The sequence below is a fragment of the Chiloscyllium punctatum genome, chromosome 18 (genome assembly GCF_047496795.1).
Source record: "Chiloscyllium punctatum isolate Juve2018m chromosome 18, sChiPun1.3, whole genome shotgun sequence".
NCBI classification, from domain to species: domain Eukaryota; kingdom Metazoa; phylum Chordata; class Chondrichthyes; order Orectolobiformes; family Hemiscylliidae; genus Chiloscyllium; species Chiloscyllium punctatum.
The window spans coordinates 73,635,954-73,658,852 of record NC_092756.1 but is presented as its reverse complement, the minus strand read 5'-3'; the positions used below and the strand labels follow the sequence as shown (position 1 = coordinate 73,658,852).

Here is a 22,899-nt window from a genome sequence, read left to right as displayed (position 1 = left end):
CTCTGACTGGGAGGGAAAATTTTGTCTGTTAACAATTGGTGTCGTGTCGGCCCAGATGATGTATTGTAGGTGTGAGCTTCCCTGTGTGAGGCTGTCTGTGCCACAATGGTCAGACTGATTCTAATCTAATAAACAGATTTACAGCATCTTACATGGATTCATACAGCCCCACCCCCCCACCCCATATACGCACATGCACACACACACGCACAAATAAGTTTGTGGGGTGAATTTGTATTTGCAGAACTACATTTTATTTTGCTCAAAAACTACATGAACTACAGAGCTAAGGAGAGTATTGTGCCAGTTCCCAGAATCAGGTGGCTCACTGGTTAGCACTACAGCCTCACAAGACCAAGGTCCCAGGTTCAATTCCAGCCTTAGATAACTGCCTGTGTGGAGTTTGCACATTGCTCTGGTTTCCTCCCACAGTACAAAGGTGAATTGACCATGTTAAATTGCCCATAGTGTTACCTGTTTCCACACTGTCGGTCGTCTAATCCAGGGGAAGGATCTGAAGGCCCTAGTTTACGAGGGCTCTAAGCTCATGCCTTTCCAGGACTTCTCAGCGGTGGGAAACCAGAAAAGAAAACCTTACAATGATGAGCCTAAGACATAGGAATGGAAGTAAGGCCATTCAGCCCATCGGGTCCACCCTGCCATTCAATTGTGAATGATGGGCATTTCAACTCCACTTTGTGGCACTCTCATCGTTCACCCTTAATTCCTTGCGTGATCAAGAATTTATCAATCTCTGCCCTGAAGACAATTAACGTCCTGGCCTCTGCTGCGCTCCACGGCAATGAATTCCACAGGCCCACCACTCTCTGCCTGAAGAAATGTCTCCTCATTTCCGTTCTAAATTGACCCCCCTCTAATTCTCAGGCTGTGCCCATGGGTCCTGATGGAAACACATTCCCAGCATCCACCCTTTCTAAGCCATGCATTATCGAGTAAATTTGTATTAGATCTCCCCTCAACCTTCTAAACTCTAATCAATACAATCCCAGGATCCTCAGCTGTTCATTGTATGTTAAGCCTCCCATTCCAGGGATCATCCGTGTGAATCTCCGCTGGACATGCTCCAGTGCCAGTATGTCCTTCCTGAGGTGTGGAGCCCAAAATTGGATACAGTATTTCAAATGGGGCCTAACCAGAGCTTTATAAAGTCTCAGAAGGACATCACTGCTTTTACATTCCAACCTTCTTGAGATAAATGGCAACATTACATTTGTTTTCTTAACCACAGACTCAACCTGCAAGTCAACCTTTAGAGATTCCTGGACTATCATTCCCAGATCCCTTTGTACTTTGGCTTTATGAATTTTCTCACTGTTTAAAAAATAGTCCATGCCTGTATTCCTTTTTCCAAAGTGCAAGTCCGAGCATTTGCTCAGGTTGAATTTCATCAGCCATTTCCTGGACCACTCTCCAAAACAGTCTAAATCTTTCTGCAGCCTCCCCACCTCCTCAGAACAACCTGCTTGTCTGCCTAACTTTGCATCATCGGTGAACTTCGCCAGAATGTCCCCCAGTCCCTTCATCCAGATCATTAATATATAAAGTGAACAGCTGCGGCCCCAACACTGAACCCTACGGGATACCACTTGTCACCAGCTGCCATTCCAAGAAAGAACCTTTTATCACAACTCTCTGCCTTCTGTCAGATAGCCAATTCCCAATCCATGCCAGTAGCTCACCTCGAACACCATGGACCCACACCTTACTCAGCAGTCTCCCGTGAGGCACCTTATCAAAGGCCTTTTGGAAATCCAGGTAGATAACATCCACTGGGTTTCCCTGGTCTAACCTACTTGTTACCTCTTCAAAGAATTCTAACAGGTTTGTCAGGCATGACCTCCCCTTACTAAATCCATGCTGACTTGTTCTAATCCAACCCTGCACTTCCAAGAATTTAGAAATCTCATCCTTAATGATGGATCCTACAATTTAACATACAACCGAGGTTAGGCGAACTGGCCTATAATTTTCCATCTTTTATCTTGATCTTTTCTTGAACAAGGTGTTTGCAACAGTGATTTTCCAATCATCTGGGAATTTCCCTGACTCAAGTGATTTTTGAAAGATTTAAAATAGCCTCTACTATTTCCTCAGCCACCTCCCTCAGAGCTCTCAGATATAGACCATCTAGGCCGGGAGACTTATCAATTTTTAGACCTTTTAGCATTTTGAGCACTTCCTCGTTTGTAATGGCTAACATACTCAAATCTGCCCCCTGACTCTCCTTAATTGTTAGGATAATACTCATGTCTTCCACTGGGAAGACTGACACAAAGTATTTACCAAGTTCTTCAGCCATTCCCTTATCTCCCTTCACGAGTCTTCCTGCATCAATTTGGAACGGCCCAATTTCTACTTTTGCCTCTCGTTTGTTTCTTATGGATTGAAAGAGACTTTAACAATCATTTCTAATATTACTGGCTAGCCTCCCTTCATATTTGATCCTCTCCTTCCTATTTCTATGTCTTTGTTATCCTCTGTTTATTTTTGTCGTCTTCCCAATCTTCTGATTTCCCAGTGCTCTTGGCCACTTTGGAGGCTCTCTCTTTCCCTATGATACATTTCCCAACATTCTTTGTTAGGTTATGTCTTTGTTGTTTTTTAAAAAAACCGAGGAAGTCCAGTTGGAGCTTTCTTTTCCTTGTTTTCCTGATTGGTAATAATCCGGTTTAAACTGTGTTTGGTGGCGGTTGAGATGTGTACTTTCAATTTTTAAGTGAAGTTATACCAGAGGATGGGTGGGGTATTTACCCCATCGATCTTAAATGTTTTTTTATCTTTATTCATATTGCTATTCTATGGTATATTTACTTTCTATTCTGCTTGTGTTTGTGGTACGGCTCTAGCTAGAAGGAGGGAAAATGGTTGGGATGGCTAGATGCCCACTTATGGGCAGTTTGGGATGGGTAGTTGCCCCCTTTGGGCAGGAGGTGAGTTTCCCTATTCAGCGCCATTGGCACTTTATATGGTGGTTTGTACTGCTTTTAATCTTTGATAGTTTTGTAGGTTTGTTAAATGTAGTGGTTTCAGTTTATGTAGTTTTTATATTTGATGGATCATATGACACTTAGGCTCAGTGATTTGTGGTTCGTGTTCCTTCTCTCTGGAATTTAAGTGTTACTGCAGAATGTTATGGCTAATGACTTGATTAAATGGTGAACCTGGAATATCAAGGGAAGTCACTCACCAATTAAGAGGAAGAAGGTACTTTTGAGTCTTAGAAAGGAGAAAGTGGATATTCCTTTGTTACAGGAGACGCACTTGGATGATAGGGAGCATTTGAAACTACAGCAGAATGGCTTTGATCGGATTTACTTCTCATCATTTAATACCAGAAATAGGGGAGTGGGTGTATTGGTGAGGAGGAATCTCCCATTTAAGTTACAAGAGTGTGTTAAAGACACTCACACAGGAGGTTTGTAATTCTTATCGCCTTGTTAAATGGGGTAGAATATGGTGTTTAAATGTTTATTGCCCTCCAGCTCAGCCCCTCAACTTTTTGCTAGATACGTTTTCTAAATTGATCAGTCTGGAGTCCTGGCATATCATTATAAGGGGAGATTTTAACTGTCTCATGGATCCCACAGGTACAGAGGTTGCCCAAAGCCCCCCCCCACCCGCCAACCACGATACCCTCTGTACAAACTAAACAATCAATGGATCTGTGTGTGGAGTGAGGGTTGGTGGACATCTGGAGGTGTCTCCATCCTACAGGCAGGGATTTTACATTTTTTTTCCAATCCACACAGATGTCACACCAGGATTGATTTTTTTTCCAATCCCCGTGGCAACCCTGGACTTGGTGGCACCTTGTACGATCGGTAATATTACCATCTCTGATCACACTCCAGTGTACCTGTTGGTTAAGATTAAGGACGTTACAGTGGGTCCAAGGCACTGGCAAATGGATCCCTTTATCCTCAAGGATAATACATTTGTGGAGCATTACTCTCGGGCATTTTGGGCGTACCGAGACATTAACACACGCTCGGATGGTGGCCAATCCTTCCTTTCGGAAATTGCCAAAGCCTATGCCAGTGGGTCAGTTATTTCCTACACTGCCAGTAGGAGGCAGCAGAAGGGTGAGCAGCAATGTCTCCTCGAAGCACGGTTGAAGGCAGCTGAGAAGGCCTACTTTGACAGGCCCTCATTGGTCAAGGTACAGAGGATTACGGCGTTGCGGTCTGCATTGAATTCCGTGCTCACGCAGACAGCAAAGAATGAGCTTACTTTTGCAAAGCAAAGGTTATATGATCATGGTGACAGGTCTGGCAAATACTTAGCATATCTCGCTAGGAAAAGGAGAGCCCCTCAAGCCATTACAGTGACTAGGGAAGGGTCTGGGAACCGAACGTGTGACTCCAAAAAGATTAATCTGTCATTCCAGAGATTTTACTCTAAGTTATACCAGTCTGAGGTTTGTGAGGAGGGGCGGGCCAAAATGGAGGCTTTATTCAAGGATCTGGAGTTCTTGGGTGTGACCCCTGAACAAGAGTCTTTTCTCAATGCCCCTTTATCAGAGCAAGAGGTGCAGGAGGCTGTGAAGCAGCTTCAGAGTGGAAAGGCATCCGGTCCTGATGGACTTCCCAGTGAATTCTAGAAGGAATTTATAAACATATTGTCAGGCTCGATGTTCAACATGTTTAATGACTCATACAGCCATGATTGTCTCCCGCCATCTCTGAGAGAGGCCAATATTTCACTTATTCTTAAAAAAGGGAAGGTCCCGGGGGACTGTGCTTCTTACAGGCCCATTTCACTCTTAAATGTGGACTTTAAAATCCTCTCTAATACTCTTGTGTTCAGGCTGGAGACTGTGTTACCTTCTATTGTTAAAGAGGACCAGACGGGCTTCATAAAGGGCCGCAGATCCTCCAATAATGTTAGGAGGCTGCTTAATGTAATTCAATGTGTCAACAACAGTCAATATAGGGATTGGTGATTTCTCTAGATACAGAGAAGGCACTTGACCGAGTTGAGAGGCCGTACCTTTTCTATACTCTGGAGCGGTTTGTTTTGGGCGAAGTTTTTATAAGATGGGTAAAGGTTCTCCGCAATGACCCTCTCACTGCAATCATCACCGACAGGGTGTGATCAAGCAATTTTAACATTTTTGGGGTCAGCCGGCAGGTCTGTTCCCTTTCCCCACTGCTTTTTACAGTGGGGATTGAATCATTGGTGGAGGGCATTCATAGGGATCCCAATATATCAGCTCCAGACTTGGGGTCAAATTTACATCAGAGTTTATTATATGTGGACGATGTCCTCATTCTTTCGTCAAATCCAGCAGTTTCAGTCCCTCGCCTGTTAGCATGCATCTGTGTGTTTGGCACCTTTTTGGGGGACAAGATTAATCTTTCAAAATCAGAGGCTGTGCCTATGGGTGGTTTTGTGTATTTGAGCATGTTCATTACTCCAGTTCTGAATCGGCTGTTCAAAGCCAATTTTGTTCAATTATTTGACAAAATCAAACAAGACCTTCAAAGATGGAGGCGCTTCTGGTCTCGTGGTTGGGTCGGATAGTGTTTATTAAGATGAATATTCTCCCTCGTTTACTCTCCCCTATATGGATGCTCCCCCTGATTTTCGATGAGCAAACATTCAGGAGACTGAACGGCTGGTTCAGCCCCGTAATTTGGCATCGTAAGTAGCCCCTCATTAAATGAGCTAAACTGCGATTGTCTCACAGACTGGGGGGAGTGGATCTCCCAGACATTAAAAGCTACCAACGAAGCTCACTTTTATCCTACATGAGTGATTGGGCTTGTGGGGACCCTCTTTCAATATGGTTAGATATTGAAACCTCCCAGACTAAGGTGACCCCTTATTCACTTGTTGTGTTTGGACAAAATGAGGACAGTTAGGGAATATTGGCATAACCCAATAGTTATCGATACTGTTAAAGCACGGAGGGCAATTCGGCAGAGGGAAGACAATTTTGGCAAGACATCTTCTCTTACACCGGGTATGCCAGGTTTTCAACAGGGGATAATAGATTCAGGATCCAAACATTGGGCAGTTAGGGGTGTGTCTTGCGTGGGTGATTTGTTTGAGGGAGACACAATGATGTCCTTCGATTAGTTAGCACAGAAACACAAGCTACCGAACAGGGACCTCTTTCGTTTATTTCAAGTTAGAGATTTTATTCAAAAAAAGACAACACTTTTGACTGATCCCTCCAAGTCCGACATAGAGGGAGGGGTGATTTAGCCCCATATCCTGCAGACCCCACAAAGTTCTGTATTTTTCTGACACAACATCCCACCAAACCCAACACAGACCTGGGGATGTTTCTAGGGGAGATGAGAAATCGGCTTGACATCAGACAAAGAAGATCAGCCGTGGAGACAAGGCTTATATGTTAGCCATCCCAGATGGGACTTGAACTCAGAATCCCTGTCTGAGAAGGCCGGTGCCTTATCCATTTGACCACAGGGGCCACATTGACAAAACTAAATGGCAGCCTGTAAATACTGCACCCTGAACATCTCATATTGTGTTCTTCTGAGTTTTATACTCTCACTGATTGGTTGTTCCCCCTTCCATCTCACGCTAAATCATTGGCTGCTTTATAAAATTGATCTTACCTCCCAGTTCTCCCCAAAACGGACAGACAAGAAATTCACCAAACTCCAAGTTTGCACAACTCAAGTCTGAGGAAAATGGAGCAGACAGGAAAATAGCAAAGGGCTCAATGGAATTTTGTGCACCACTTTCAAGATATTTGCAGTTGAAAAATCCAGTCAATTTGGATTGAGATGGAGTTGATATGGGATGAAAATCAGCCACCACAAAGACCAGGCTTAAAAAGTCAACAACCCAAAAGGGATTTGAACATCCAATCGACTACATCAGAAGCTACAGTCTTACCCATTAAGCCACAAAAACTCAGTGCCAATACTCTACTGGGAATAGTTGATCTTAAACGAATGCTACAGCCGAGCATATTCCAAGATCTATAATGACACACTGAGGGATACACTAAAGGTTCGGGCAGCTGCTGCCAAGGTGTAACAGGGAAACAACACAGTCTCAGGTCTTTCTGACAAATGATCACATCGTCCTTTCAGTTCTCAGACCCTCTTGGTGCCTGACAATGAACAGAGATCGGTTCCTGTCCAAGTACAAAATGCCGTGCTTTTTTAACGACACAGAACTTTGAGAAATGTCAAAATTTCAGTGTTTTGTTGGTTCTTTTCTCTCTGCATAGACTGTACACAACTGGTTTAGACCCTTTGTCTGCATTTCTATTTGATTTTTCATGAATAAAGTATATTTGTAAATAAACAAAAATCTGGAGAGAGAGAAGATCTGCCCGAACTTGCGAGACCCCCCTTTGTGGAAGAGAGCCAGCCCTATATCGGGACAGGAAGGAGATTCCAATGGCCCAGCATGGATTGTTCCAGTTAATACCCTCGCCTCCTTGACCACAAAGTGGGGAGGGAAGTCAGAGTTGGCACAGGACAGGGTGACACTAGGCACATGGACACACAAGGTGGCCGCTGAGCCATAAGTTGGCCACTTGGCACACAAGATGGCCGCCAGACCACAATATGGAGAGAGACAGCAGAGCAAACACAGACACTGCCTGGGGCCACCAGAATGCCAGCACAATGCACTCACAACCGAGTTGATTAGTTTAAGGCGGATGGGAGAGACAATACACATGAATAACATACACTGCCCGCCAAAGGGTCTGGGTCAGACAACACCTTTGATAGAAATGCTAACTGTTAGATACAGCCTCAATACAGAGTGATAATAGTCAGGGCTGCAGTAATCGGCCTTCTCAGGAAGAGCGATTAGCGCCCATTACTACAGCAACGGACTTCCGTGCAGACGCTGAAACTGACAACAACTGCACTGAAATTAACAAAGGCCACGCTGGAACTGACAATAACTGCACCGAAATAATCAAGGATTCTGCAATGTTTACAATAAACAAGCCATGTTACAGAGACAATAACCTCATCACTGACCGATTATATCACAAAATGTATCACAGTATCTTGACCATGTGCTCCGGGTTGAGAGAAGAATCACAGCTGACCACTGTGCTGTTGGTGCTGCTCTCTCCCCGGAGCTCCAGGATTTCCTTGGACAATAAACTCTGTTGGTGAACCCCGACTCTGACTCAGAGCCTGGTGATTTTCAGCAGTTGCCTTCCCACAAATGTTTGTCCAATCTGTGGATGTCCAAGTTCTCCAACGATGGCCTAACTACCTCACATCTCCATCATAGCCTCCTTGCAATTGTATTCAATAACTTGACTAAGAAAGGTAAGGGCCCAAATGTATAGCCACAGCCACGACAGTTGCAACCTTGAACACCCAGATTTCAATCATTTCCATTGAGATTAGATTATATTAGATTACATTACAGTGTGGAAACAGGCCCTTCGGCCCAACAAGCCCACACTGACCCGCCGAAGCGCAACCCACCCATACCCCTAACCTAACACTATGGGCAATTTAGTATGGTCAATTCACCTAACCCAGCACATCTTTGGACTGTGGGAGGAAACCGGAGCACCCGGAGGAAACCCACGCAGACACGGGGAGAACGTGCAAACTCCACACAGTCAGTCGCCTGGGGCGGGAATTGAACCCGGGTCTCTGGCGCTGTGAGGCAGCAGTGCTAACATCATCAAAAATACCAAACATGCAGGTAATCTGGGGTTCAGCTGGTAACATTGACTGAATATAGCTTAATCTGACACCAACACAACCAAAACAGAAGTTAGTTTGTCCATAGATTGGTAGCTCTATCTGTTGGAGCCCCAGTGATCTCATGGGTAAGGCACTAATTTCCTAAACCAGAGATTGTGGGCTCAAGTCTTATTTGGGGTTTTGATTTGTTGAAACCTTCACTGTGCAGCTGATCTCAATCCTGTGTGGTCATGTGACCATGGCAACAAAATCAGGCATTCTCAATTGATCCTCAGCTGGAGAAATTTGACCTGACAGAAAATTGGCCAAACAAAATTAAACAGCAGCTATCAACTCCAGAGAACAGTGAAACGAAGATCAAAGAGTTAGAAAGATTCAAGAAGAACCAGTTCCAACCAGACTGAGGGTTGTATTTTGCAGAAGTGTCAGGTTTTCAGCCATTGTGACTGTGCTGTCTCTTTCTGGGAATTCACCCCCATATGGTGCATACCCTGAAAATTCTGTATTTTTCTGTCACAATTTCCCACCAACCCAATACAGATCTGGGGACTTTTCTTGGGGAGATGAGAAATCGACTTGACCTCGGACAAAGGTCAGTCATGAAGACTGGGGTTAAAAGGCTAACACCCCAGATGGGACCTGAACCCACAATCCCTGACTTCGGAGGCCAGTGCCTTATCCATTAGGCTACTGCAGCAATAAGTCAGTGATGAAAATGGCAGCCTTTACATACTGCTCCGAGTCCTCTCATAGTGTGTTTTTCTGAGATTTATATCCTTCCTGATTGTTTTTTTACCCCTTCCATTTCATGCTAAATTGTTCGCTGCTTGATAAATTGATCTCACCTCCCATTTCTCCCCAGACGGACATTTGAGAAATCACAGCCGGTCAGACAGCGTCCGAGGAGCAGGAGAGTCGACATTTCGAGCATAGGCCTGAAGAGCTTATACTCGAAACATTGACTCCCCTGCTCCTCGGATGCCACCTGACCAGCTGTACTTTTCCAGCACCACACAGTTTGACTCTGATCTCTCACATCTGCAGTGCTCACTTTCTCCCAGTCGAGAAATCAACTCAACTCCAACTTTGCAGACCCACAGTTTGAGGCAAATGGAGCAGACAGGAGAAGGGCTCAATGTTATTGTGTGCAGCACTTTCAAGATATTTGCAGTTCGTGGGGAAGGAGGAAGTGGAGATGTTGCAAAAAGCTGCATTGAGGACAATTCAACAGGATCTTAGCGGACATTCAGCCCATTGTGGCTGTGCTGTCTCTTTCAGACAATTCACCCCAAGATCTCCCAAATCCTGGAATTACCTTGTGTAAGTTTCTATTACACATCATTTGCATAAGCTCAACGTAGGCACAGTGATTTTTAACAGAGTACTGTTGTTGATGTATATTTTAGAACATAGAACATTGAAAATTATGGTACAGAATAAGCTCTTTGGCCCCCAATGTTGTGCTGAGGATTAATCCTCATGTAAAATAAAATAACTTCACCTCCACACCCCTCAATTCACTGCTATCCACGTGCATGTCCAGCAGTCGCTTCAATGTCCCGAATGACTCTGCTTCCACCACCACCACCACTGGCAACGCATTCCATGCATCCACACCTCTCTGCGTAAAGAACCTTCCTCTGACATTCCCTCTATACCTTTCTCCCAATATCTTCAAACTGTGACCCCTCGTGCTGGTCCACTGTGTTCCACAAATCCGGACGACACAGGTTTGTGTTCAATGGTAGATGTTTTATTATCGGACAGTTGGCGAGAGATTCAATATGTCCCCAAAGGTAGCCATGATTCTCCTTGGAATGACACTTCTCCATGAATCTCTGCCCTACACACAGAGACAGTATCTTTTATAGGAATTAAACAAAAGGGTTATCAGTCACATGGGCGATTGGATTAAACATAGTTTAAAGCAGGTAATTATCAATTTACAAAGCCCGATGAACAGCGATGTCCTGTACTAACGTGTGAATAGATTACAGAAGCTCATTATCATATTCTTCACGGTGATGTGTTGATGTGAAGAGATGATAACAGAAGGGTTTTGCCGGCTGGAAATGGGGGATTCACATCCCTATGGTAATATGGAGAGGAAGGAAGACAATGGGAGTGGGAGGCAGTTTAACAGGGTTGTGGCCAAGGCTAGCAGTCTTGTGTGGAAAGGGCAAATCCCTCTGTCCAGGACTACAGGGGGAATCCCCATGTGTGGCTCCACTCGGCTCTATTTCTGAGATACAGTCAGCCTCCCCCCTGACTGAGATGTTCTGTCTGTATTGTAAGAGGACAGGCTTTCCGTTGATACTGCAGTAAGGCCTTTGGTAGTGGAACGTTTAACCCTTGAGTCCCCAATGTGTCCTGAAAGAGAAGCAAAGTATGGAACTGACCCCTCTTTGTGCATTTTAACTTCCTCACCAAGATGCCAATATTTTCAAGTCCAAATTTGAACAAGACGACTTTGCTGCACAGGCGCTATGACAACAGATGAACGGACACCGCCCAACGGGTGTCCCCTCCCAGTCAGGGAACACTTCAGCAGTCAGGGACATTCACCCTCAGATCTTCGGGTGACCATCCTCCAAGGGAGACTTCGGGATACACAACGACACAAATGGCCGAGCAGAGGCTGATAGCCAAGTTCGGTCCACATGGGGATGGCCTCAACTGGGACCTTGGCCTCATGTCACACTACAGGGGACCCCACTACACTATACACACTCTCAAAGACAGACGCACACACAGACACACACAACAGACACACACACAGACACACACACACAGACACACACACAGACACACACACACACACACACAGACACACAAACAGACACACACACACAGACACACACATACACAGACACAGACACACACACTCACACCCATAAACACACGCTCACAGGCTTATACTTCTTCACACTCACACTCACATGCACATAGTCACTCTCTCTCTCTCTCATGCACGCGTGTACACACACATAGGTCTTCAGGATGAATTTGTATTTGCACCATCTGCAGGCAGTCAATGCAGGCAGTCAGTCAATGGAGTATTTTATACATTCCACTTTGGAACTAGTACCAGTCTGCTCGGAGTGTGTCTGGGAAAATTAACAAACAGTGAAATTCACAACCAATCCTGGAGGAACCTGTTTGGGGGAGGTCACAGCACAGAAATAGACAAGTGAATATTTTACGTGTGGCCTTACAGTAAGTCTGCAGTGGTGGGTAGAGTGGGTTCTTTCTCGATTATATGTTTTATTGAGCTATGTCTCTTGATTAAGCTTAAAATATAAGCCATAAGTATTAATTTCACCTGGAGCAGTGTTTGGTAGAGGAATAAGACAGTGCTATTTTCTGGGTCTGTAGATTGAAAGAAACAAAAATGGCTTTAGTAGAGTGATATGCTCTTCTTGTCGGATGTGGGAGTTTTAGGGAGAGTATACCAGTTACTGAGGATTATGTCTGCAATAAATGCTGTTGGTTGGAGAAATCAGATCAAATGGATTGGTTGGAGAGAGAGTTAGAGACCGTGAGGTATTCACAAAAGCAAGGGGATGTGATGGATGGCAGTTATAGGAAGGGGGGAATGTCTCAGATAGTCACATTGATGGGTTAACGGCAGGAAAGGTAAGAGAGGTAGGCAGGTAATGCAGGATTCTTCTGTGGTTATCCCCATTTCAAACAAATATGTTGTTTTGGAAAATGTAGGGGGTGATGGATTCTCAGGGGAATGTAGCAAGAACAGCCAAGTGTCTGGTATTGAGACTGGCTCTCATGCAATGAGAGGTACGTCAGGTTCCAAGAGATCAATCGTGTTCGGGGACTCTCTAGCCCGAGTCACAGACAGATGCGTGTGGACCACTTCCACCGCTGTGACTGTGTGTTCAACCTCATCCGTCCACTTTTCCAGGTCTCCCAGCTGCTGTTCATGCTTCTGCAGCATGACAGAGATCGGGGCCAGATTCACCTTTAATCTGCTTCCCCAACATCTCACGAGATTTCGCGAGCTCCTTCCCCAGGGCCTGGTAGGTAATCGAGTCCGAGGATCCTGCAGGCTGGGCCGGGGGCCTGGCCCTGGACACTGCTCCTCCTTTTTCAACATCTCTGGACGATGAAAACGCAGGTAAGTTGATTTTTCACAATGTCCTGGGACTCCACAACCTTTTCAGAGTCCCAGGATATCGCGATGGTCTGGATTGGGTGGGATAGAAATTCTTCCCCCTTGTGCTGTGGTGCGAAGCTCTGCAACATGATCGTCTGAGATCACCGCCATCTTGGATCCCCAGAGTGCAGTGAGAGAATAAAACTCAGAAAAACACACAATGAGAGGTCAGGGTGCAGTATTTAAAGGCTGCTATTTTTGTGCCAACTATGCAGCCCCAGTGGCCTAATGGATAAGGCATTGGCCTCCTAAACCAGGGATTGTGGGTTCAAGTCCCATCTGGGGTGTTGGCCTCTTCCTTGTGTGTCCTTGCTCTTTCATCCACTTTGCAAACATCCCCATCTCTGCATTCAGTTGATGGGATGTGGTGTCCCACGTTGCCTTATACAAGGGTTTTGGGGATCTGCAGGATTAAGGCGAAATTCCCTGAAAGCGACAGCACAGTCACAATGGCTGTAAAACCTGCTGAGATTCTCCTGGGGATGGCATGGTGGCTCAGTGGGTATCTCTGCTGCCTCACAGTGTCAGGGACCTGGCTTTGATTCCTCCCTTGGGTGTCTGTTTGTGCAGAGTTTGCACATTCTCTCCATGGGGTACTCCGGGTGCTTTGGTTTCCTCCCACAGCCCAAAGATGTGCAGGTTCGGTGGATTGGCTTTGGGGAATGCAGGGTGAGAGGATAGGGGTTGGGCCTAGGTGGGATGCTCTTCAGAGGGTCAGTGTGGATGTGATGGGCTGAATGGCCTCCTCCCACCCCACTCTAGGGCTTCTCTGAACAAGTTTGGAGCAGATGCTCAAAGGCCCAGTCAAGGCTTCGTGAAGGGTCTGCCATCCAGGTGTGTGTCCCTATGCTCCTTTTCCCTGATCTTCCCAAATGTTCAAATCAACATCACCACATTAAAGATATTTTGTTTCTTGTCTTAATGAGAAGGGATTTGCCTTCAAGAGCACATAGGATTTGGATGTTGTCTCTTGAGGTTTGCTGATGAAACCGTTGATGTGCAGGGCCAACTGCAGATAATGGCAGAGACACTCTCCAGTGGTGACTGTCAGCGTTACCAGTCGTGAAGACTTCATCCAAGAAACTGACGGTGATCTTGGCTGCAGGTAATCTGGGCTTCAGCTGGTAATGTTGACAGAATATAGCTTAGACTGACACCAACACAACCAAAACAGAAGTTGCTTTGTCCATAGATTGGTAGGTCTATCTGTTGGAAACTGGTGACCTCATGGGTAAGGCACTAACTTCCTAAACCAGAGATTATGGGCTCAAGTCTTATTTGGGGTTTTGATTTTGTTGAAACCTTCACTGTGCAACTGATCTCAATCCTGTGTGGTCACGTGACCATGGCAACAAAATCAGGCATTCTCAATTGATCCTCAGCTGGAGAAATTTGACCGGATAGAAAATTGGCCAAACTAAATTAAACAGCAGCTATCAGCTCCAGAGAACAGTGGAGCTAAGATCAAAGAGTTACCAAGATTCAAGAAGAACCAGTTCCAATCAGACTGAGGGTTGTATATTGGAGAAGTGTCAGCCTGAGTCACTCCACTTTATAGCTGCTGGCATGACAACAGTGAAGGGTATTGGTGTGACCCCAGTGGATGATGTGAACCCAGCTCATGACCGTATTGGCCAAAGCCACAGAAGATTCTGGAAGATCAGGGACAGGAGAGGAGGAAAACACACCTGAACGCCAAACCCTTAGCAAAGCCTTGACTGGGTCCTGCAGTGGAGCTCTGAGCATCTGCTCCAAAACTGTTCATAAAAGTCCTCGCGTGAGTAGTGCAGGCCATTCAGCCCATCTCATCCACACTGACCCTCTGAAGAGCATCCCATTAGGACCCAACCCCTATCCTCTCACCCTGCATTCCCCAAAGCCAATCCACCGAACCTGCACATCTTTGGACTGTGGGAGGAAACCAAAGCATCCGGAATACCCCATGGAGAGGATGTGCAAAGTCTATGCAAATAAACACCCAAGGGAGGAATCAAAGCCAGGACCCTGACATTGTGAGGCAGTCGTGCTACCCACTGAGCCACCATGCCATCCCCAGGAGAATCTCAGCAGGTTTTCAGCCATTCTGACTGTGCTTTCCCTTTCAGACAATTCACCTCAATCCTGCAAAACTTGTGCAAGAAGACGTTGGGCACCACTTCCCATCAACTGAATGCAGACTTTCCCAAAGTTGATTAGAAATCAAGTTGACGAAGGGCAAGTGACTGACACCCCAGATGGGACTCAAACCCACAATCCCTGGCTTAGAAGGCCAGTACCATATCCATTAGGCCACTGGGGCCACATGGCAGGCTGAAATTCACAGCCTTTATGTACTGTACCTGAACTCTCATACTGTGTGGTTCTGAGTGTTATCCTCTCACTGATTGTTTTTTACCCCGACCATCTCATGCTAAATTGCTGGCTGCTTGATTAATCAATCTCACTTCCCATTTGTCCCCAAACGGACAAACGAGAAATTAACCAAGCTCCAATGTTGCACAACTCAATTCTGAGGAACATGGAGCAGACGAGAAAATAGCAAAGGGCTCAATGTTATTTTGTGCAGCACCTTGAAGATATTTGCAGTTAGTGGGGAAGGAGTAAGTGGAGATGTTGCAAAACAGCTGCATTGAGGACAAATCAACAGAATCATAGCAGGCATTCAGCCCATTGTGGCTGTGCTGTCTCTTTCATACAATTCACCCCAAGATCTCCCAATTCCTGCAATTACCTTGTGCAAGTTTCTAATAATCATCATTAAAAATCAGACAACACCAGGTTGTAGTCCAACAGGTTTATCTCAAAGTACTAGCTTTCGGAGCGCTGCTGCTTCGTCAGGTGGTTGTGGAGTATAAGATTGTAAGACACAGAATTTATGGCAAAAAGTTTACAGTGTGATGTCACTGAAATTATATGTTGAAAAAAATCTGGATTGTGTGTGAAGTCTCTCATATTTTAGAATGACCAGGTTGGTTCCAGTTCTTTAATGTGTAAATCACAAAACGTTTTTCATTGCCAAGTGAAATGGCAAGCTGTCCAATAAAAGCTAAATGCTGTGAATGCTGGAAATCTGAAACAGAGAAAATGCTGGAGAAATCATGACTCAAAAACATGATTGAGTTTTCTGAAAAAGTCACAAAGAGGATTGATGAGGGCAGAGCGGTGGATGTGATCTATATGGACTTCAGTAACGCGTTCGACAAAGTTCCCCATGGGAGGCTGATCAGCAAGGTTAGATCTCATGGAATACAGGGAGAACTAGCTATTTGGATACAGAACTGGCTCAAAGGTCGGAGACAGAGGATGGTGGTGGAGGGTTGTTTTTCAGACTGGAGCCCTGTGACCAATGGAGTGCCACAAGAATCAGTGCTGGGTCCACTACTTTCCGTCATTTATATATATGTTAGTATGATTGTGAGGTATCATTAGTAAGTTTGCAGATGACACCAAAATTGGAGGTGTAGTGGACAGCAAAGAAGGTTACCTCAGATTACAACGGGATCTTGATTAGAAGGGCCGATGAGCTGAGGAGTGATGGGTGGAGTTTAATTTAGATCAATGTGAGGTGCTGCATTTTGGGAAAGCAAATCTTAGCTGGGCTTATAGACTTAATGGGAATGTCCCAGGGAGTGTTGGTGAACAAAGAGACCTTAGAGTGTAGGTTCATAGCTCCTTGAAAGTAGAGTCGGGGATCGATAGGATAGTGAAGAAGGCGTTTGGTATGCTTTCCTTGATTCTAAATCAGTTGTGTACAGTCTATGCAGAGAGATAAGAACCAACAAAACATTGGAATGTTGACACTTCTCAAACCTTCTGGATCGTTGTGAACAAAAAGGCATTTTGTGCTTGGGCAGGAACCGATCACTGTTCATTGTCAGGCACCTAGAGGGTCTGAGAATTGAAAGAACGATGTGATAATTTGTTAGAAAGACCTGAGACTGTGTTGTTTCCCTGTTACACATTGGCAGCAGCTGCCCGAAACTTTAGTGTATCCCTCAACATGTCATTTGAGATGTTGGAACATGCTGGGATGTAATACTCGAATGATGCCAAGACTTTACACTGGCAAATGGCTATGTGTGCCCTAGTAGCATATTGGGTAAACCACTGTCCTCCTAAGTGTGGGATTGTGAGTTTAATTTACCTCTGGGCTGCTTACGTTTTAAGCTTGGTCTTTGTAGCTGACTCTTGTCCCATGCCAACTTCATCACGATCCAAATTGACTGCATTTTTCAAACTACTCTGTTCAAAATAACTGTGCCTGTGTTGAGATTATGGTGAATGATGTGTAATAGAAACTTGCACAAGGCAATTCCAGGATTTGGGATATCTTGGGGAGAATTGTCTGAAAGAGACAGTGCAGCCACAATAGGCTGAATGCCCGCTAAGATTCTGTAGATTTAGAACATACTACATAGACCATAGAACAGTACAGCACCGAACAGGCCCTTCAGCCCACGATGCTGTGCCGTCCATTGATCCTCATGTAGGCACCCTCAAATGTCTATGACCATATGCATGTCCAGCAGTTTCTTAAATGTCCCCAATGACCTTGCTTCCAGAACTGCTGCTGGCAACGCATTCCATGCTCTCAAAACTCTCTGTGTAAAGAACCCCGCTCTGACATCCCCTCTATACTTTCCTCCAACCAGCTTAAAATTATGACCCCTGGTGTTCGCCATTTCTGCCCTGGGAAATAGTCTCTGGCTGTCGACTCTATCCATGCCTCTCATTATCTTGTATACCTCAATTAGGTCCCCTCTCCTCCTCCTTTTCTCCAATGAGAATAGTCCGAGTTCAGTCAACCTCTCTTCATAAGATAAGCCCTCCAGTCCAGGCAGCATCCTGGTAAACCTCCTCTGAACCCTCTCCAAAGCATCCACATCTTTCCTATTATAGGGCGACCAGAACTGGACACAGTATTCCAAGTGCGGTCTAACCAAAGAAAGCATTTGTCCTCAATGCAACTTTTTGCAACATCTCCACCTACTTCCTCCCCACTAACTGCAAATATCTTGAAAGCGTTGCACAAAATAACATTGAGCCCTTTGCTATTTTCCTGTCTGCTCCATTTTCCTCAGATGTGAGTTGTGCAATGTTGGAGTTTGGTTGGTTTCTTGTCTGTCCGTTTGGGGACAAATGGGAAGCGAGATTGATTTATCAAGCAGCCAATTTTTTTGCATGAGTTGGAAGTTGTAAAAAACAATTAGTGCGAACATAAAACTGAGAAAAACACAATATGAACCATCAGGGTGCAGTATTTAAAGGCTGCCAGTTTAACAGCAGATGCGTAGCCCCAGTGGCCGAATGGATAAGATGTTGGGCTCCTAAATCAGGGCTTGTGGGTTCAAATCCCCTCCTGAGTGCCTAACTTTCATAGGTTGCCTTCTTCGAACTTGACTTCTAATCTACATCATAAACATCCCCATGTCTGCATTCAGTTGATGGGAAGTGCTGTCCAACATGAACTTGCACAAAGTTGACGGGGATCTGCAGGATTGGGTCGAAATTGCCTGAAAGAGACAGCAGAGCCACAATGGGGAAAGAACTGCTGAGATTCTCCAGGGGTTGGCATGGTGACTCACAGTGTCAGGGACCTGGCTTTGATTCCTCCCTTGGGAGTCTGTTTGTGTCGAGTTTGCACATTCTCTCCATGGGGGACTCGGAGTGCATTGTGTTCCTCCCACAGCCCAAAGATGTGCAGGTTCGGTGGATTGGTTTTTGGGAATGCAGGGTGAGAGGATAGGGATTGGGCCTGGATGGGATGCTGTTCAGAGGTTGAGTGTGGACTTGATGGGGTGAATGGCTTGTCCCCCTCACTCTCGGGCTTTTATGAACAAGTTTGGAGCAGATGGTCAGAGCTCTGCTGCAGATCCCAGTCAAGGCTTTGCTAAGGGACTGGCATCCAGGTGTGTGTTCATATCCTTCTTTTCCCTGACCTTCCAGAATGTTCTGTAGCTTTGGTCAAAGGGGTCATGAGCTGGGTTCACATCATCCAATGGGGTCACATTGCCAAGTGTTCGACAACGGATTTACTCAGACTGACACTTCCAGTCATCGAGTCACAGAGATGTCCAGCACAGAAACACACCCTCGGTCCAACCCGTCCATGCCGAACAGATATCCCAACCCAATCTAGTCCCACCTGCCAGCACCTGGCCCATCTCCCTCCAAACTCTTCCTATTCATATCCCCATCCAGATGCCTTTTAAACGATGTAATTGTACCATCCTCCACCACTTCCTCTGGCAGCTCATTCCACACACACACACCACGCTCTGCCTGAAAAAGTTGCCCCTTAGGTCTCCTTTATATCTTTTCCCTCTCGCCCTAACCCAAGCCCTCTAGTTCTGGAGTCCCCCACCCCAGGGAAAAGACCTTGGCGGTTTACCCTATTCATGCTCCTCATGATTTTATAAACCTCTGTAAGGTCACCCCTCATCCTCCGACGCTTGGATCCTATCCTTAGAGGAACTGGTATCAGCTTCCGCCACTGTGACTGTGTGTTCAACCTCATCCGTCCTCTTTTCCAGGTCTCCCAGCTGCTGTTCATGCTTCTGCAGCATGATAGAGATCGGGGCCAGATTCACCTCTATCTGCTTCCCCAACATCTCGCGAGATTTCGCAAGCTCCTTCCCCAGGGCCTGGTAGGTAATCGAGCCTGAGGATCCTGCAGGCTGGGCCGGGGGCCTGGCCCCGGACACTGCTCCTCCCTTCTTCAACATCCCTGGACGATGAAAACGCAGGTAAGTTGATTTTTCACAATGTCCTGGGACTCCACAATCTTTTCCGAGTCCCAGGATATCGTGATGGTCCGGATTGGGTGGGATAGAAATTCTTCCCCCTTGTGCTGTGGTGCGAAGCTCTGCAACATGATCGTCTGAGATCACCGCCATCTTGGATCCCCAGAGTGCAGTGAGAGAATAAAACTCAGAAAAACCCACAATGAGAGGTCAGGGTGCAGTATTTAAAGGCTGCTATTTTTGCTTTAACTGTGCAGCCCCAGTGGCCTAATGGATAAGGCATTGGCCTCCTAAGCCAGGGATTGTGGATTCAAGTCCCATCTGGGGTAATGGACGCTTCCTTGTGTGTCCTCGCTCTTTATTCCACTTTGCAAACATCTGCATGGGATGTGGGGGATCCCCAAACAAGTCGTTTGGGGATCTGCAGGATGAAGGCTGAATTCCCTGAAAGAGACAGCACAGTCCGAATTACAAATTGGACATCATCATAAATACCAAACATGCAGGTATTCTGTGGTTCAGCTGGTAATGTTGACAGAATATCGCTTACTCTGACACCAACACAACCAAAACAGAAGCTGCTTTGTCCATCGATTGGTCGGTCTATCTGTTGGAGCCCCAGTGATCTCATGGGTAAGGCACTAACTTCCTAAACCAGAGATTGTGGGCTCAAATCTTATTTGGGGTTTTGATTTTGTTGAAACCTTCACTGTGCAGCTGATCTTAATCCTGTGTGGTCACGTGACCATGGCAACAAAATCAGGCATTCTCAATTGATCCTCAACTGGAGATATTTGACCTGATAGAAAATTAGCCAAACTAAATTAAACAGCAGCTGTCAGCTCCAGAGAACAGTGCAACGAAGATCAAAGAGCTACAAAGATTCAAGAAGAACCAGTTCCAACCAGACTGAGGGTTGTATATTGGAGAAGTGTCAGCCTGAGTCAATCCACTTTATAGCTCCTGGCATGACAACAGTGAAGGGTATTGGTGTGACCCCATTGGATGATGTGAACCCAGGTCATGACCGTATTGGCCAAAGCCACAGAAGATTTTGGAAGATCAGGGACAGGAGAAGAGGAAAACACACCTGAACGCCAAACCCTTAGCAGGGTCCTGCAGTGGAGCTCTGACCATCTGCTCCAAACCTGTTCATAAAAGTCCTTGCGTGAGTTGTGCAGGCCATTCAGCCCATCTCATCCACACTGACCCTCTGAAGAGCATCCCATCCACGCCCAACCCCTATCCTCTCACCCTGCATTCCCCAAAGCCAATCCACCGAACCTGCACATCTTTTGGACTGTGGGAGGAAACCAAAGGACCCAAAATACCCCTTGGAGGGAATGTACCAACTCTACACAAACAGACACCCAAGGGAGGAATCAAAGCCAGGTCCCTGACACTGTGAGGCAGCAGTGCTACCCACTGAGCCACCATGCCATCCCCAGGAGAATCTCAGCAGGTTTTCCAGCCATTGTGACTGTGCTGTCTCTTTCAGACGATTCACCTCAATCCTGCATGGAGATGTTGAGCACCACTTTCCATCAACTGAATGCAGATTTTCCCAAAGTATATTAGAAATCAAGTTGACAAAGAGCAAGTGACTGACACCCCAGATGGGACTCGGTCCCACAATCCCTGGCTTAGAAGGCCAGTGCCATATCCATTAGGCCACTGGGGCCACACACTGAGCAGAAAATCACAGCCATTATGTACTGCACCCGACCTCTCAGACTGTGTGTTTCTGAGTGTTATACTCTCACTGATTGTTTTTTACCCCTTCCATCTCATGCTAAATTGTTGGCTGCTTGATAAATCAATCTCACTTCCCATTTGTCCCCAAACGGACAGACGAGAAATTAACCAAACTCCAATGTTGCACAACTCAAGTCTGAGGGATATGGAGCAGACAAGAAAATAGCAAAGGGCTCAATGTTATTTTGTGTAGCACCTTGAAGATATTTGCAGTTTGTGGGGAAGGAGTAAGTGGAGATGTTGCAAACAGCTGCATTGAGGACAAATCAACAGAATCATAGCAGGCATTCAGCCCATTGTGGCTGTGCTGTCTCTTTCAGACAATTCACCCCAAGATCTCCCAATTCCTGCAATTACCTTGTGCAAGTTTCCAATATGCATTGTTAAAAATCAGATAACACCAGGTTGTAGTTCAATAGGTTTATCTCAAAGTACTAGCTTTCGGAGCACTGCTGCTTCGTCAGGTGGTTGTGGAGTATAAGATTGGAAGACACAGAATTTATGGCAAAAGTTTACAGTGTGATGTCACTGAAAGTATATATTGAAAAAAATCTGGATTGTGTGTGAAGTCTCTCATCTTTTAGAATGACCAGGTTGGTTCCAGTTCTTTCATGTGTAAATCAAAAAACGTTTTTCATTGCCAAGTGAAATGGCAAGCTGTCCAATAAAAGCTAAATGCTGTGAATGCTGGAAATCTGAAACAGAGAAAATGCTGGAGAAATCATGACTCAAAAACATGATTGAGTTTTCTGAAAAAGTCACAAAGAGGATTGATGAGGGCAGAGCGGTGGATGTGATCTATATGGACTTCAGTAAGGATTTCGACAAGGTTCCCCATGGGAGACTGATCAGCAAGGTTAGATCTCATGGAATACAGGGAAAAATAGCTATTTGGATACAGAACTGGCTCAAAGGTAGGAGACAGAGGATGGTGGTGGAGCGTTGTTTTTCAGACTGGAACCCTGTGTCCAATGGAGTGCCACAAGAATCAGTGCTGGGTCCACTACTTTCCATCATTTATATATATGTTAGTATCATTATGAGGTATCATTAGTAAGTTTGCAGATGACACCAAAATTGGAGGTGTAGTGGACAGCAAAGAAGGTTCCCTCAGATTACAACGGGATCTTGATTAGAAGGGCCGATGAGCTGAGGAGTGATGGGTGGAGTTTAATTTAGATCAATGTGAGGTGCTGCATTTTGGGAAAGCAAATCTTAGCAGGGCTTATAGACTTAATGGGAATGTCCCAGGGAGTGTTGGTGAACAAAGAGACCTGAGAGTGTAGGTTCATAGCTCCTTGAAAGTAGAGTCGCAGATCGATAGGATAGTGAAGAAGGCGTTTGGTATGCTTTCCTTGATTCTAAATCAGTTGTGTACAGTCTATGCAGAGAGATAAGAACCAACAAAACATTGGAATGTTGACATTTCTCAAAGCTTCTGTCTCGTTGTGAACAAAAAGGCATTTTGTACTTGGGCAGGAACCAATCTCTGTTCATTGTAAGGCACCGAGAGGGTCTGCAAATTGAAAGAACGATGTGA

The 22,899-nt window shown here is 45.5% G+C and overlaps 4 non-coding genes across 4 annotated transcripts; 2 read left to right on the top strand and 2 right to left on the bottom strand.

Annotated features, from left to right (window-relative positions):
- The first annotated feature begins 13,075 nt into the window (after positions 1-13,075).
- trnar-ccu (transfer RNA arginine (anticodon CCU)) lies at positions 13,076-13,148 on the top strand. Its single transcript has one exon. It is a non-coding gene; the product is annotated as a tRNA-Arg (tRNA).
- Positions 13,149-15,087: 1,939 nt separating this feature from the next.
- trnar-ucu (transfer RNA arginine (anticodon UCU)) lies at positions 15,088-15,160 on the bottom strand. Its single transcript has one exon. It is a non-coding gene; the product is annotated as a tRNA-Arg (tRNA).
- A 4,700-nt stretch (positions 15,161-19,860) lies between these two features.
- trnar-ccu (transfer RNA arginine (anticodon CCU)) lies at positions 19,861-19,933 on the top strand. The gene has a single exon. It is a non-coding gene; the product is annotated as a tRNA-Arg (tRNA).
- A 1,279-nt stretch (positions 19,934-21,212) lies between these two features.
- Positions 21,213-21,285, bottom strand: trnar-ucu (transfer RNA arginine (anticodon UCU)). The gene has a single exon. It is a non-coding gene; the product is annotated as a tRNA-Arg (tRNA).
- Between the last annotated feature and the right edge of the window lie 1,614 nt (positions 21,286-22,899).